Source organism: Lactuca serriola, chromosome 6 (assembly GCF_051521515.1).
Source record: "Lactuca serriola cultivar US96UC23 chromosome 6, Lser_US96UC23_V15, whole genome shotgun sequence".
Lineage (NCBI taxonomy): Eukaryota > Viridiplantae > Streptophyta > Magnoliopsida > Asterales > Asteraceae > Lactuca > Lactuca serriola.
This window is the reverse complement of record NC_136413.1, coordinates 71,536,017-71,552,002: the sequence shown is the minus strand read 5'-3', so window position 1 is coordinate 71,552,002 and position 15,986 is coordinate 71,536,017. Positions and strand designations below refer to the sequence as shown.

The following is a 15,986-nucleotide window of genomic DNA, read 5'->3' as shown; positions in this document are numbered from 1 at the left end:
TGAGTTGTAAACTCCAATCTTGGTAACATGTGACTATCTCATATTGCCAGTGATTAAGCTCATTCTCCCATGCTCCACATCCTCACTTCTTCTTTGTCCCTACAAATCAAAACAAATGTGAAAACCACATCTTGTATCAAGGACCCAAGAATGAGAATATGATGAGTTTTTAGATAAGATAGTGTAAATACCTGTCGAGTTTGGCTTCACCTTGCCACCCTTTATGGCTTGCAATTACTTAGGGCAACTTCGTTTCCAATGCCCTTTCTCATGGTAGTAAAAGCAAGTAGCCTCTTTAGGATCAGAGGCAGGAGGAGCGTCAGAACTAGCTTTTCCTTTGGGTCCATTACTAGATGAATCGGCTTGGGACTTTCCCTTCCAATTCTGTTTGGGAAGACCTTTCCTCTTCTTCCCTTTCCTTGCCCAATGCCCAAGACAGGAGAAGCAATAGTAAGAGTGAGGGTAATACTTTTTCCCTTTAGCCTAATTTCAGTCATTCGCAGCAGGTTCTGAGTTTGAGCTAATGTGGTCTTTTTGTTTTTCATATGATAAGTCATGATAAACTGATCATCACAATTGGGCAATGAGTGCAAGACTATATCAATAGCCAATTACTCATCAAAGTTCATATTGAGCTTGAGCAAGCGTTCCACATATTGTTTCATTCGTTGCACGTGGCTGCTGACGGACTCCCCGTCTTTTATTTTGCTAGTGATGAGGGACTTTACTACCTCGTATTTCTCTTGACGAGCTCGTTGGTGGTACTTTTCCACCAAGTCCTTGTTCATCTCATACGGCCAGTAATCCTCGTAGAACCTTTGTTGCTCAGGAGTCATAGTCGCCACCATGATGCAAGCAACCTATGTCGCGTCATTGTAGTGTTGCCTATACTTAACTAGTTCTTCAGGAGTAGCTGTTGTTTCATCAATCTTGAAAAGTTCCTTTTCAAGCACATACTCTTTGTCCTCGAAATGAAGAGCCATTTTAGTGCTTCGCATCTAATCATTTTAATCGGTGCCATCAAAAGTAACCCTTGAGAAAATGTTCAAAAGTGAGAAGTTGTTTTTGGAGGAGGAGTTGTTGTTATTAGAGGAGGAACTAGAAGCATCAATAGGATTAGACATCTACAAAAGAAGGACAAGTTTTGGTCAGATAAGAGTAATCCTTTATATAAAACCCAAATGAAATATTAAGGTTGGGATCCAACTAGATAGTTCACAACTTAGAAAAGGGGTGTCGTAATCTAATTGTGAAATATATAGCGATTTACCAATTTCACAACGAAAAATGAAATTTTAACGAATTAGGTTTTTATAATGAAATTCCTTGATATTTTGAAATTCATTGAACTATTCAATGACAAGTTTAATCTCGATTATGCCCTTCCATTTGTGACTGGGATATCGAGGATCACAAACAAGGTGTGAATAACCATGCAAATTAGCTTGATACTCTCATTGTCATTTATCATCTTCTCTTAATGTGTTGGTTAGCCACACACACTTAATTAATCAACGATAATTTACGAGATACCCATTGTCACCCTTTATTAGTCCATATTAGTGTGCCGGTTAACCACACACCCTTCACTAATGACTAATAATGTAATGTGCAATTTCATGAGTTAGCATCAAAATCACATTTTTCCTAAGTAACTAAGATTGGGAATTTAATGAAAAAAAAAACATTTATTTAATTTATGATTCATTATACCTATTAATGAGAATTATTTGTCCTATCAAACCAGTTCGGCTAACGACCCTCCACTAATCAAGGAAGCGGTGAGTGAGAGTGGACACATATTCAACTACCATTTTATAGGCAATTTCCTTATACCCCCTATAGATTGGCTTCATGAATGAGGCGTACTAGCGGTTCAACTGATTTGTTTTATATGTATAGTAAATATTAAACATTTAATTTTACATATAGTATACCCCCTATAGATTGGCTTCGTGAATGAGGCGTACTAGCGGTTCGACTGATTTGTCTTATATGTATAGTAAATATTAAACATTTAATTTTACATATAGTATAAGGTGTATTTTAAACTTTTCAAAATACTAGGGTTCTTTAATTTTATAAAATTTCAAATTAAACAATTTAATTTAACTTAAAATTTAAACCGTAAAAAATATTTGACATTAATTATTAAGTACAATTAATATTCAGATTAATAATTTTAAACATTTAAAAAATAATTATATTAATCAAAAAATAATTAATTTAGTCAAATATTTATCTCCTAATTTCTAGGCATTCAATTTGTCACCAAATATTTATCAAAATCAGATTTGGAAGATAAACATGGCAAGTAATTATCACTTGTAACAAAATTAGGCAGATAAAATCTAGATTTTCGGAATAGTACCGAGCTCACGTCGTGAGCCACACGGTTTACATCGTGAGCAGCTGATTTTCGAAAAAAAATTCTTAATCAAATTACCAATTTGAAATCAATTCAATTAGAAAACAAAGCCTAGTCTCTGATATAGTGATATCACTGATGAGATTCGAGCGTAACATACAAATCATATGTGTGCATGCAACCCTAACTTTCCCGATCTATGTTTTCTCTAATTGAACATACAATATTTGACCAACTATTGGGAAACCCTAGGAACCCTATGTTATTTTGAAAATCACATATACGATAGTAAACATATACCTTTGATTGTTATGTTGCAATAACAATCCAAAACCTTCACTTGTTGAAGCTTGAGAGCAAGTGTCACACCTCTAATGAATCACACCTAAACCAAGCAAGAGGATGAGAGAGGAGAGAGGAGGAGGGAGCTTGAGAATTCCGGCTTCTCTTCTGAGGGTTTCAAGTGGCCGAAACTAAGAGGGATAAAGGGTCTTTATATAGTGAGGTAGCTTAGAGCCAAAACTAGGGTTTTAGGAGGAAACCCTGATTTCCTTAGCGTAAGGACTAGGCAGTCTAAGAACTCCCATCCAAGAGGCCTTGGACGAAAATTCTAGGGCCTTCCTAGAAGTGTTCGTCCAACCCGTCTAGGAAGGTTCTAGAGCCCAATTCCTCAACTATCAATAAATTGTCAAACAGTCCCTACACTTTTAATTGATACAATTAATCCCAAAATTAATTCCAATTAATTTATGATTAAATATTAATTAAATAATATTATTTCTAATTAATATATTATTTTCATAATACATTAATAAATCATTTTTTTTCAATTTATTACTCAAATAATAAATTCAACCACTCTCCAAAAGTCATCTTGTCTAGTTGCTAGTTATGAGGGCAACCCAAAAGGACTGGGCTAATATCAATTCAAGTATATACAAATTATAGTTATGGGCTTAGACACTTAATCCAACAGTTCTTTCATATGCTCATAACAAAGCATTATTGGATCCACTTATTGTAGCCAAACTACTTTCCTGATCAATCCAAGCTTAAACAGAATTATTTATATATTGTATTGTTTAGTTTTACTTTGTCATGAATTCATTCATGAGTTTAACACTCATTATTATCCAAATGACAGTTCGTATATTGTCTTACCACAACCTTCAAACGTGACCGATACATATATGGTCGTCACATTTTGTGCGTTATTTATTTTTATCCTTGTAGAGTAAAATCATATTACATATAATAACCTCTATCTTATATAAAAGTTCCCAAACTTTATATATTAATTCCCTAAGTTGATTGGAGTGATATGGTGTTCCGGAAGTTGACACGAGATGAATTCTTCAACTAGTAAGAGCAATATGCCACATGGCTCACTTCTAACTGAGTGAGGATACTACCTACTTCAAGAATAGTAAGGATTTTAAACAAATGAGATTACATCAAATAATGAGATAATGTATATTACTATTAGGACTTTATAAGATCAATTTGAGAAAGTCTTTGATGGGTTGTAGCAAATAAGTTCCTCCCCGTTTATAGGATTCTTCCACATCCTTATAGAAATTTTATACAGCTACCTATCATTTTGGTAAATACATGAATATTGTAAAGGTATCTAAGACGCTCTAAATCTATATATAATCTTCCAACACATGAATATTGTATACGTATCTAAGACACTCTATTTAAATGAGTCTAGGGTGTTGTATGGTATTCCAAGATGTTGCATTATCGTATATGGACTTCCATGATAGTCTATAATCTTCTATTAACTTCTAGTGTGTCTTAAATTTATCTGGAGAGTCTTTTGTGGAATTATTCTTTTTCTAAAGTGCTCAAGCTCCATCCACGACAACCCAAAATTTTATGTTTGAGATTTTATATATATATATTTATATATATATATATATAGGTAGGTTCATGTATTCTAACTATCTATTATGTGGATGTAGAAATAATTGTGGAACAATCAATTTAAAACCATGGATAAGATAATTTAGTCATTTGAATTAAAGGTAAAATAAAGAGAAAATGAAAAAAATGGCCATTTACACTAATTGTATTACAAAAATAGCCAAAAAAAATCGAAATTACAAAATTAGCCTACGATTTCGCAGATGGAGATGCCCCATCTGCAAAATGAGCATCTCATCTGCGAATGTACAAGCACTTAAAGCACAGTTGTGCTTTAGGTGCTTGTACCTTCGCAGGTGCTTTTAATTTTTTTTTTTAATTTTTTTCTGTATATATAGGGGTAATTTCGCAGATGGAGTAGGTCCATCTGCGAATTACTCTCATTCTATCTGCGAAATTGTGGTTTTTTTATTGTTTTATTTTTATTTTATTTTTTTTTTATTTTTTTTAGTTTGACTATGAAATGAATTGGTTTGACTACGAAATCATGTTGCTATATAAAAAGTTTTGTAGAAAAAATATCATTTTGGTTGTTATTTGTTTAGGAACTCTCTCTATAATTTGCTAAAAAAAATGATTGAATATTTGGTTTGTCTTGTAACCGGTGGGAGATGGCAAGTTAATGGAACTAATATGGAATACATATGTCTACAGGGAGGTATTTCTGAACTTGCTTTGATATTTTCTGAGTATATTAGTTATAGTGATTTTGTATCTTTGGTAAGAAGCAAAATTGGTTTGTTAGACAAATATAGAATTAGTCTTCGTTTCCACCATCCTAAATTAAATTATTATATAGCTATAGTTGAAGACATGGATGTTAGAATGTTGATAAACGTAATCAAATGTAGTGGAGGAAGGGCTGTGAAAGTGTTTGTGGTGGTTGATGAAGTTGAGGAGGTTAATGGGGGTGGTGAAATTGGAAACCAGCTTGTTGGTAATTTATGCAGTTATAAAGGGAGCAACGATCCGATAGGTACTTTCAATACTCCTAGTGTACCTCAGTTTCACAGTGTTGCTGAAAATGTTAATGTTAGTTATTCACCTATTCACTATGTGGATCCTGAGAATTACAAGTCTGTTGGTGATGATGATGTTGGTACATATCTTAATCATGTGGGTGGTCGTTGTGATGATGTTGCTGAACAAGAAGTTAAACTTATGAATAGGCGTGTGGTAGATAAAACTAAAAAGAAAAAAAATTCAAGTCAAAAAAATGAAAAAAATCATGTTTACGGGCATTATGTTGATGTTGGTGATGTATGTTTAGATATAACCGAGCTACAAAGCAATTCTGATATAGATGAGTTGGGTGATGAAGTTAAAGCTAAGTTTCCCGATAACCTTTTTTCACGGTATGCCCCCTGTACCAGCATGGCCAGTTGATATTAATGAAGATATCCCAACACAGATGGTAGACATGAATCTTCAAAAGATTCAATGTGAGAGTATATTTAAGAACAAAGAACTTTTAAAGCGGTGTATTGGTAAAAAAATGTCTTTGAGAAGGTTTCCAGACGAGGACAAGTAGATCCACCAAATCAAGGTATGAAGTTGTGTGTGTTTCGAAAAATTGTTCTTGGTTACTAAGAGCAAAGGCAATTAAAAATTCTGATGGACTTTTCCAAGTGAATAAATTTGTTGATGTACACACATGTTCTTCAACATTGTTGCAACCTAATCATTGACAAGCAAACAAATATGTTTTGGGTGAATATGTTGCTGATGTTTTGGCTGAAGACTATAGTAGAGTTTATCGGGGAAAAGAAATTGTTAATGATATGAATGCTCAAATGAATATCAATATCTCATACCATCAGGCATGGCGTGCGAAGCAATATGCATTGTTGTCGTTAAGGGGTACGAAAGAGGATTCTTTTACCAAACTTCCGGCGTATTGTCACAACTTGGCCAAACATAATCCGGGTACTGTCACACATATTAAAACAGATGCTGATGATCGCTTTGAGTTTTTGTACGTCGCACTCGGTTGCTCGGTTAGTATTTTCATATCCTAATTTAATTTTTTAATATTTATTTTGGTGTATTTGAATAGATATACAATGTATTGTAGATACGCGCTTTTGTCAATTTTTGTAAGCCGACCTTAGTAGTAGATGGAGCTCACCTAAAGGGCGAGTTCAAAGGTACCATGTTACTTGCAGTTACTAAGGACGGACAAAACCAAATATTACCGGTTGCATATGGTATATGCAAAAATAAGTGTACCGATTCTTGGACATGGTTTTTTCAAAAACTACATGATTGCATAGGAAATATGCAGGAGCTTACAATTATATCTGATAGGTCTCCATCTATAGCAACATCCGTTGCCAACATTTTTCCTCACGCTCATCATGGAATATGTGGTGTCCATTTGTATTTCAACATAGTATCTAGATTCGGCAAGAGTAAGACGGTTAAAGGAATTTTTTGGGAGGCGTGTAGGGCGTACACAGTTGATGCTTTTGATGCTGCCATGGATGTTAGGAAAAAGACAAAAGAACCAGTATGGGAGTACTTAAAAAGTATAAATCCAGAAACCTGGTCAAGGGCACATTTTAAAGGGAACCGATACAATCTTATGTCGTCCAACAGTGCGGAGTCTATAAATGCATTATCTAGACACGCACGTAAGGTGCCAATACTTATGTTGATCGATTTTTTTCGTGCTACAATGCAACAATGGTGGTTTCAAAGACGTAACTTTGCAGGTATTAAGTAAATTTGTAATATTAATGTTTTATTAGTTTTGATGTTATTGATCTTAACTTCTTCATTTTGGCTGTTTTTTTAGCGGAAGCAACAACAACACTTACCCCTTGGGTGGATGAAGTTGTAAAAGAAAACAAGAAAACTTTTACCAAATGGGATGTTCGCATGATCTCAAATACGAAATGCGAGGTCAAAAAGGGGGCACAAAATGTGATTGTTGATTTTCAACATATGACATGTATATGTAGGCATTGGCAACTTGATGGGATACCTTGTGGTCATGTCATAAGATGTTTAACAGTGAACAATTACCAAGACTGCTCGAGGTTTGCATTAAATGCTTACCTTACCAAAACACTGAGGAAAACATATGAGGAATCAATAAACCCTCTGCCGAAGCCATCCGAATGGGAGATCCCCGATGATTTGATGATTGTTAAGCCACCTATAATGGATAAACGTCAGCCAGGCAGGCCAAGAAACACAGACCGCATTCCATCCCAAGGCGAGGGTCCAATTATAAAAGAGTGTTCTACATGTGGTCAACTAGGACACACGAGAAATAATTGTACTGGAAGGGCGTCCGGTAGCAGAGCAGGTCACATAATTTCTACTGCAGAAATGGCATATAATATTGGTGGTTCAGCGGGTTGCTCACAAACCTATAACACTGATTTTGATATAAAACAACCTTGAAATTAAGAGTAATGATGAGTTGTTAACTTATTATGTATTGTAATATTTTTATTAACTCTTACAAGACATTGCTATGCTTTCATATTTTAGTTAAGTTTCTTGATTATAACAATGAATGAAGCCTTTATATTATAAAATATAGTTTGCAGATTTTTTTTAACAGTTACAACATGTTATTTAAAAAAAACAACAAACGATCCTTTTGCAACCTAATCTGTTTCATGATAATATTACAACAACTTTGTAACTAATTTTTAAACTCAGGGAACTACAACGGGTACTTCTCTTTCTCCATTGTTATATAGTCATCCCTAATTCTCATTTTGTCTTCGAAACGATCCTTTTTTACCATAATGTGTATCAACTGCTCATCCTTCTCAGCAAGCCGTTTTTCAATCGTTTTGATTGCCTTCTTACTCTTTTTTATCCAATCTTTATGCTCTTTGATTTTGTTTTTATTGAGGTCAATCCATTCTTGAGCTTGTTTGCATTCCGATTCAATATCATTAGTAAGTTGAGTGAGAAGTCGGGATGACTCTTTGTCCTCTTCTTGTTGTGCTTCAGCCTTCTTTAATTCTTCAAAATTTTCATGTGACATATATGGCCCGGCTGAAGAGGGTGTAAAAAAAGGGTCTACCGAATCACAGTAGTAACAATCAACTTCGTTGCATGAGCAAATTTCGAATTGGTGTGAGGAACTCATAATAAAGTCGATATTGTATTAAACTGGAGCTATAAGTGGTATTTATACATACTAGACAGTAATGAGAAGTCCAACTTTGAAATGACTAGACAGTAATGACAAGTCACTGTAGTAACTTGCACATCGCAGTGGGACCCTTAAGTGACAAGAGATAAATGACAGTTTGACATGACAAAACATTGCATAAAGCTGAAAAACGTAGTCCAAAGATAACCATTTCGTAGTCAAAGTATTAATTCATAGTCTATTTATTTATATAAATAGATGTTTAAGATCTAAAAACCAAACACCCAAATCACCTAAACGAAACGAACTCCCATTATTAGAAATGTTGTCGAATGCAGCAAGTTCTTCGAATGAAGTACCTGGTTCCAATTCTGAAAGGCCATGGACGACAAACGAGGTGTTAGTTCTAACACGATGTTGGCTAAGTGTTAAGGATGGTGTATCGTTACTTGCTCCCCCGCATTGCCTAATTGGTGATGAATGGAGTCGCATAACATCTTTGTTTAACCATGAGATGGGAGAAGGACAAAAAAGAGAAAAATCAGATGTTGTTACTAAGTGGATGGATGTAAAGGAAGAAGTGACATGGTTCAATCGAGCATTTAATTATGCGAAACGTAACAATGTTCGTTATCGTGACGAAGAAGAGTTCTTGGAAGTTGTTACAGAGTTTTACATCTGTGAGCATGACGGCAGAGACTTCGAATATGAGGAAGTTTGGAAGGTTGTTAAAGATAAACAGTATTTCATGTAGACCGCTCTAATTTCTGTTAAGAATAACCCATGGACTTGTGTTTTATGTTAATGCTTGGTTCGCATTATGTCGTTGTTTTTCATGTAATTGTTGTAATGTTTTTAATGGTTCATGGAATCCTTGTTACTAATGTATTCTAATTTATTGTGAAAACTAATGCAATGGTCATTTATTAACTCAAGTTAATCATTCGAGTTTCTCACATAATAAACTAAAATATATTTTAAACAAATGAAATACATACGAAATACATAAGAAATACATGAAAATAACCTAGTACATGAAAATAACCTAGTACTCACATAATAAACTAAAATAGATTTTAAACAAACGGGATATATTTCAAAATATTCCAAGGGGCTTCAAACTGGAATTCCAACCCGTTACTTAATGACTTGTATTCCTCCTTAGCAGCTTCCAAGATGACCTCCTCAGTAGCATTTAAACGGGTGTCGTCAATTTTGGTATAAAGATCGTTGAATAATAGAACTTCGGTTTTCATTTCATACCATCTTGCTAAGATGTCTAGTTCGTCACGATCGTTTCTTGTAGCCATTCGGTTTTCAGCATTGAAAATATTGGTTAAACGGCTCCAAAACATTGGATCGTTCAACTTGCTTGTCTCGTACACATGAATATAAGCATGTGTAAGAACCAAGAACTCTTCATTGCTCCATGATATAGAACTTATTTTGATTGAAACAAAGAGAGTAGAATCTAAAAAACAATATTTGAACAGCTATATTGGTTTATTTAATAGAGTATTGCATGTAACTTAAGGTCAATTTATAGTAGTTTCTACACAAAATCGTAGTCCAATCTTCTAATATGTCTGCAATTCATAGTCAAAATTAACTAACGAATGCAGTGTACTATACTTATAACACAACAGATCACTGTTCGAGTTGACAATTCATCCCCGGTCGAATGACAAAACAATACATTGCTGCTTAAATTGACAAGCCATTGCACCAGGAAAGTAAGGAGTCGTTATAAATAGATTTCAATATCCGTTGTAATTGTATTGTATTACTTCCCTCCTTGCAATTATGAACTCACCATATATATGGAGGAACGCAGAGGAGGTCGCTTTGGTTCAAGCTTGGATTATAACTGTAGAGGAGGATTTTCCACCGGGTCCCCCACAAGTTCGTGTTGGATCATTTTGGTCTCGTGTCTGTCATTTGTTTCACCATTTAATGAGCCGTACTCAATATCGAAGAAGAAGAGATGTCAAAGCGAAGTTTATGGATATGAAAATAAAGGTGAAACAATTTCAACGTATTTATAACGAGTTAGATAACGAACATGCAAATACGGATGAAGACATTCTACGGCAGGTGGCTTTCGAACTATACCGTTTTGAATATGATGGTAGCGAGTTTACCCACTTAGATGCATGGAATCTTTTAAAGAATGTCCCTTATTTTTAATATGCATGTTGGTTAAGTTAATTGTTTTTCGTTATTTAAGTTGCTTGCTGTTGTATGTGTGTAGTCGTTACTATTAAATAAACGTCCATTTCTTTTAATGTATGTTGTTTCCTCAATAGCCAATACATAGAACGCCATAAAATATAAATGGGGTACATAATTAACTAATACATATTACGACATAAAATATAAACTGGGTACATGGATAACTAATACATAACACAACACTAAAATAAAAACGGGGTACATAAAAAACTAATACATAATACTACATAAAACATAAAGGTGCTACATGAATAACTACTGCATTGAGGGAGGTAACAGGACCACCGTTTCATTTGGTATTTCCCAATGCACATGTGATGGTATAGTATTCACCAACTCAGATCCATATGCAAGTCGATACACATAATTAGTGAACTTGTAATCAACCATTTTGTGAATGGACTCAGATGTACGGGTTCTTAGACATGTTATAGCGTGGCCACATGGTATACCGCTTTTTTGCCATTTACCACAACTACATACCCTTCGTTCAAGTTGTACGTTGTTGGTGGCAAAACTATCATCGACTTCAAATGTATCCCCATACAAACGTCTTGCATTACAATTATAAGACTTGTTGAGACATTTTTGAACCTTACTCTCAACGTAAGGGGTCAACCCACCAGACAACCTCCCTGTAAAATTTGATATTTTAATAAAAATAGTAGCACAATAAAAAAAACTAAATATAACAATCTCCCCCGTTCAGCATACTTTGATTGTATCGACGTGGTGGTTAACTCAATTATCGTTGTTATAGGAAACTCACGTGAGGATATAATTTTCAAAATTTCAGGGACGTCAATCGATTTAACATTGTAACGTATTTTTGGGAAAAATGCTCTTGTCCATTTTGAAATCGGTATATCGTCAAGCCAGTAAATTGGACTCATAAGCAAGGTGCAGAAAGGTGGTTTCCTACATGTACTTTGCAACCTTTCCAAACACAAGTAAAAATCATCAACGCTATATGCATTGCATGACTTCCAAAACAACGATTCGACTTCCGTATTGTTATGTCCGACAGACTCACGTATCTTTCGAACTATATCTTTAGGACAATATCCATGATAGGAATCCGGGTAGGCACTCTGAACACCAAAGTCTATGTTATCACACAGGTTGCTTATGAAACCAACCTCTATGTCCTCACCTAAACAATCTTTTAACCTCATCATGAACCATCTCCATGATTCTTCACACTGTAAGGTTCCCAAACCAATTGCTAAGAGTAGTGGTTCATGATTTCCATCTAACGCCACTGCGAAGTACATTGTTGTCAGAAAGCTCCCAAGAAGGGGTAAATAACCCACATATATCAGCGGTATCATGCACCTAAGGAAGGTACGAATCTACATAAAAACGAACACATATTAGTGATACGTAAAAACTAATCGAGATACATTACCATGAAATATTATATAACTCAATAAAAGAAGAATGTTATACCACGCAACCTAAAGCCACAAAACAGAATTGAAAGCGGTTGGTATCGGTTTTCTTAATGGCTGTGAAGGTATTAGGATTTGTTCTTTGAAGGTTATGCAAGAAAATTGGTAGTTGAGAAAAGGTTCTTTCGCTATAACTACTCATTTTCAATACCGATGATAGTGCTCTACAATCATCACACAAATGCAATATGAAACAAATGCAATTATAAATAGAAAATATTGTATCTCTACTGATCAAAATTCATAGTTTAACCTTTTAAATTCATAGTCAAACCAGTTCATTTCATAGTCAAATTTCACTGACCGACATAACAATACTACATAATGTACTTGTCTGCATTTCGTAGTTCAACTTTTTGAATTCATAGTCAAACCAGTTCATTTCATAGTCAAATTTCACTGACCAATATGACAATACTATAGAATGTACTTGTCTGTATTTCGTAGTTCAACCTTTTGAATTCATAGTCAAACCAGTTCATTTCATAGTCAAATTTCACTGACCGACATGACAATACTACAGAATGTACTTATCTGCATTTCGTAGTTCAACTTTTTGAATTCATAGTCAAACCAGTTCATTTCATAGTCAAAAAGAATTGTCTGTAATATGATTTCTTCTATAAATGGGTGTCACTCAATATGAAAAATTTAACTGAGAAAGTAACTCCGATTTAAAAGAAAAAGAAGGCTAATGGCATACTGCAATTGCGGAGGAGAACGTATCGTTAGGATTTCGAGTACAGCTAAAAACCCAGGAAGATTGTTTTACGCTTGCCCATATTTGGTATCATGTTGTTAACGACATTCAAATTTAAACCCTCGTGTTTACATTACAAAAGTTTATTTTCTTACTGTCAATACTAAATTTAACAGGGACCAAAATGCGGGTTTATCAGTTGGGTTGATGAAGAGAAGGACCAATCATCTATGGTAATAGCTAAAGTAGCTAACTCTAATAAGCTCTTTCAATCAGAAAAATAAGAAGTTAAAGATAGCGTTGGTTTGTAGTTGGGTGTTGTTCTTGGCAGTTCTTGTTTACAAGTTGTAAGCTTTTCAATATTGTTTTTATGGTTTTGAAGTTGTTAGGTCAATAAGTTGTTGTATTTGTAACGTTAAAACAAATGTTGTAGTCGTTCTTATGTTGTATGTATTGATAAGTAATTAGTAGGTCATTAATTTGTTGTAATTGTCGTAACGTTATATTTTTTGCCATCCGTTGAGTAAACTGTAAAAATAAACTAATAATCAAATCCAACATTAATTTATATATACAATTATATAATCCAACTACATAGGACCAAGACTAGACCCCCAAATAATTTTTGCCATCCGTAGACGGAACTCTAAAGATGCGTTCTTTGGGTCAATAAGAACACGTATTGGTTGACCTGAAACCAATTGCTCCATAAACATACAAACGAAAACACCACAATCTCCCAAATGACTACTTTGTTGGGGAACATTTTCTTCATAAATGAATTGCATATTCAATGGAATCCTTGGGATGTTCCTCCGGGCCCAATACTTAATCTTGTCCAAATAATTTGCCACCCGACGTTCAAATTTGGAAAAGATTCCTTCGGATTTGAATTTTTCATAAGCCCCTCTACCAAGACTGTCATAAATATGCACTTCCATTGACGCTAATCGTAGTTCCCCAAATAGCCAATGATTAGGGGATGAATGAATCGGCAATAAGACTTGTATAAGGATCAGAAAATAAAATTATGTTTATTTACATCACAATACAAAAACATAACAAAAAAACGATATTATTTTCAATATAAACAATTAAGTTTACCGTATCAACATCCCACCAAGCAACCATGAAGTTGGGGTACGTAGCAATATCAGCCATAAACGCCCTCCAGTCCTGTGCTTCTTCCAAAGCATGAGAAACAAAAAAAATTGGAGGCATTATTGTATGTCGGTCGCTCTCAAACCGTCTCTCCATCAATAATCGGTACCAAATGGTTATATGCTGCACACATGATAGTTTTGTTATTGACTAAAAAACAATTAACTTTTAAAATAATTAATTAACAATTAATTTACCGCTGACTCCAACCATCCGTCGTGTGTATGCCCAAACAATGAGCTCCAAAAATCTCTATCTAACACGAAATTAAACAAACGATGCTGGACATCATATGAATGAAATATATAATTTTGGATGACAACCTCACCGCCTGCTACGTAAGGTTGCAGGCGCAACATGGAGAAGTCATGAGCAACACCAAAAACTGGAGGAGGAACGGGGCTTGTTGATTTGATATCAACCTTCTTTTTTGTTCTTCTTTTTTGCTTCGGTGTCGTGTGCAACTAAAACAATATTCAATTGTTTAAATCTATATCTTTCAGATAATTCACATAAACATAAAATCATCAGTTTATAAATAAAACGAATACATCGGTGTAAGGAGGGCACAAATATTGTGATGGTTTTCGATTCCTCGGTTTATCGGGAGTAGCTTCTTTGCCATCATCATCATCAAAATAATCTACAATTTCCGTTATTATTAGTTCGTCTTCGTCCGACACATCATCATCAAATTTGTTCCCCGCATTGTCATTTCTCTCCTCCCACTCCTACATTAAAAATAAAACTTTATACTTAATAACGAAATACACATAATTTAATAAGCAATAATATCTAATTAAACAAAATATTTATATTAATGTAACTATAAGAACCTCTTTAACTTCACTATAATCATTTACATCAAACACATCATCATCAAATTTGTTCCCCGCATACTCATTCCTCTCCTCCAACACCTACATTAAAAATACAACTTTTTACTTAATAACGAAAGACACTTTATTAAAAAGTAATTATTAAAATCGTAAAGGTAATATCTATAACAACCTTGTCGTCTTGAATATCACCAAAAACATTTTCAGTTGTATTGTTTTTATTCATCACTTCATCTTGCACAACCTATATTTTCAAATATAAAATATGAACACAGGTATTCATATATGTTAATAAAATTTCAAAAATAATGTAGCGTGTAACTAACCTGTTCATCATAATTTCTTTGTGACACTATCGGATCATCAAAACTAATGTCGTTCCAAAATTGTTCAGTATTCACTTCTTCAACAAAAACCTCTGTAGGTTGTCGGTTCATAAACATATGCTGCTCCAGTGCATGTAGCCATTTCAACACCTCGTCTAGGTTGTGTTTCCCACTGCCCCGACCTCTACCATGAGAGCGACCACTGGACGACATACTAGACGAAGATTCGTCTTGTCTCTTAAAATGGTCCCGTACTGGGGATGGAACTGCTTTCCCTTCACCATATACATACTCTTGAAATGACATATAATAACAAGATGTCATCTCACCATCACCTGGTAACATGTTTTGTCTTGGTGGTTGCCCCTCCTAAAAAATTAAACATATTAAAAATGCATATAAAAGTATAATAATCAAGTTTATTAATAATAAACGAAATATTTTTAAACCTGCATCTTTGACCAAATCTTGTTCACGTCAACCCATTTCTATTTTTTTGTTCCACTCCATCGTTTCATCCGAGGCAAGTCTTTATTTTTTCTCGATGCAAATCCACATGCACGAACAGCCGGAATCATCTCATATATCCATATCTACAATTTTTTACAATTACAGTAATAAAATTTAAAATTAAAATAAAAAACATAACAATAAAACAATTTAAATATAAGAAAATTTTTATACCCTTATTGGAGCCGTAAATCCTGAGACGGGGTACTTTAAAGTTTGACCACGCTCAGAAAGTGATAAATAATTATGTATTTTGTTCCATGTATCCTCACGGTCAACATAAGTAAAATCCCAGAGATAGCTACCCTAAGCGAAGCTAACAAAACAAAAAACAAAAATGATTATCATAT

General features: G+C 34.3%; 1 long non-coding RNA gene across 1 annotated transcript; it reads right to left on the bottom strand.

Moving 5' to 3' along the window:
* Positions 1 to 14,796: 14,796 nt before the first annotated feature.
* LOC145057227 (uncharacterized) lies at positions 14,797 to 15,241 on the bottom strand. Its single transcript, XR_013686023.1, has 3 exons — positions 15,127 to 15,241; positions 14,973 to 15,044; positions 14,797 to 14,881 (listed from the first exon to the last, which is right to left on the bottom strand). It is a non-coding gene; the product is annotated as an uncharacterized LOC145057227 (long non-coding RNA).
* Between the last annotated feature and the right edge of the window lie 745 nt (positions 15,242 to 15,986).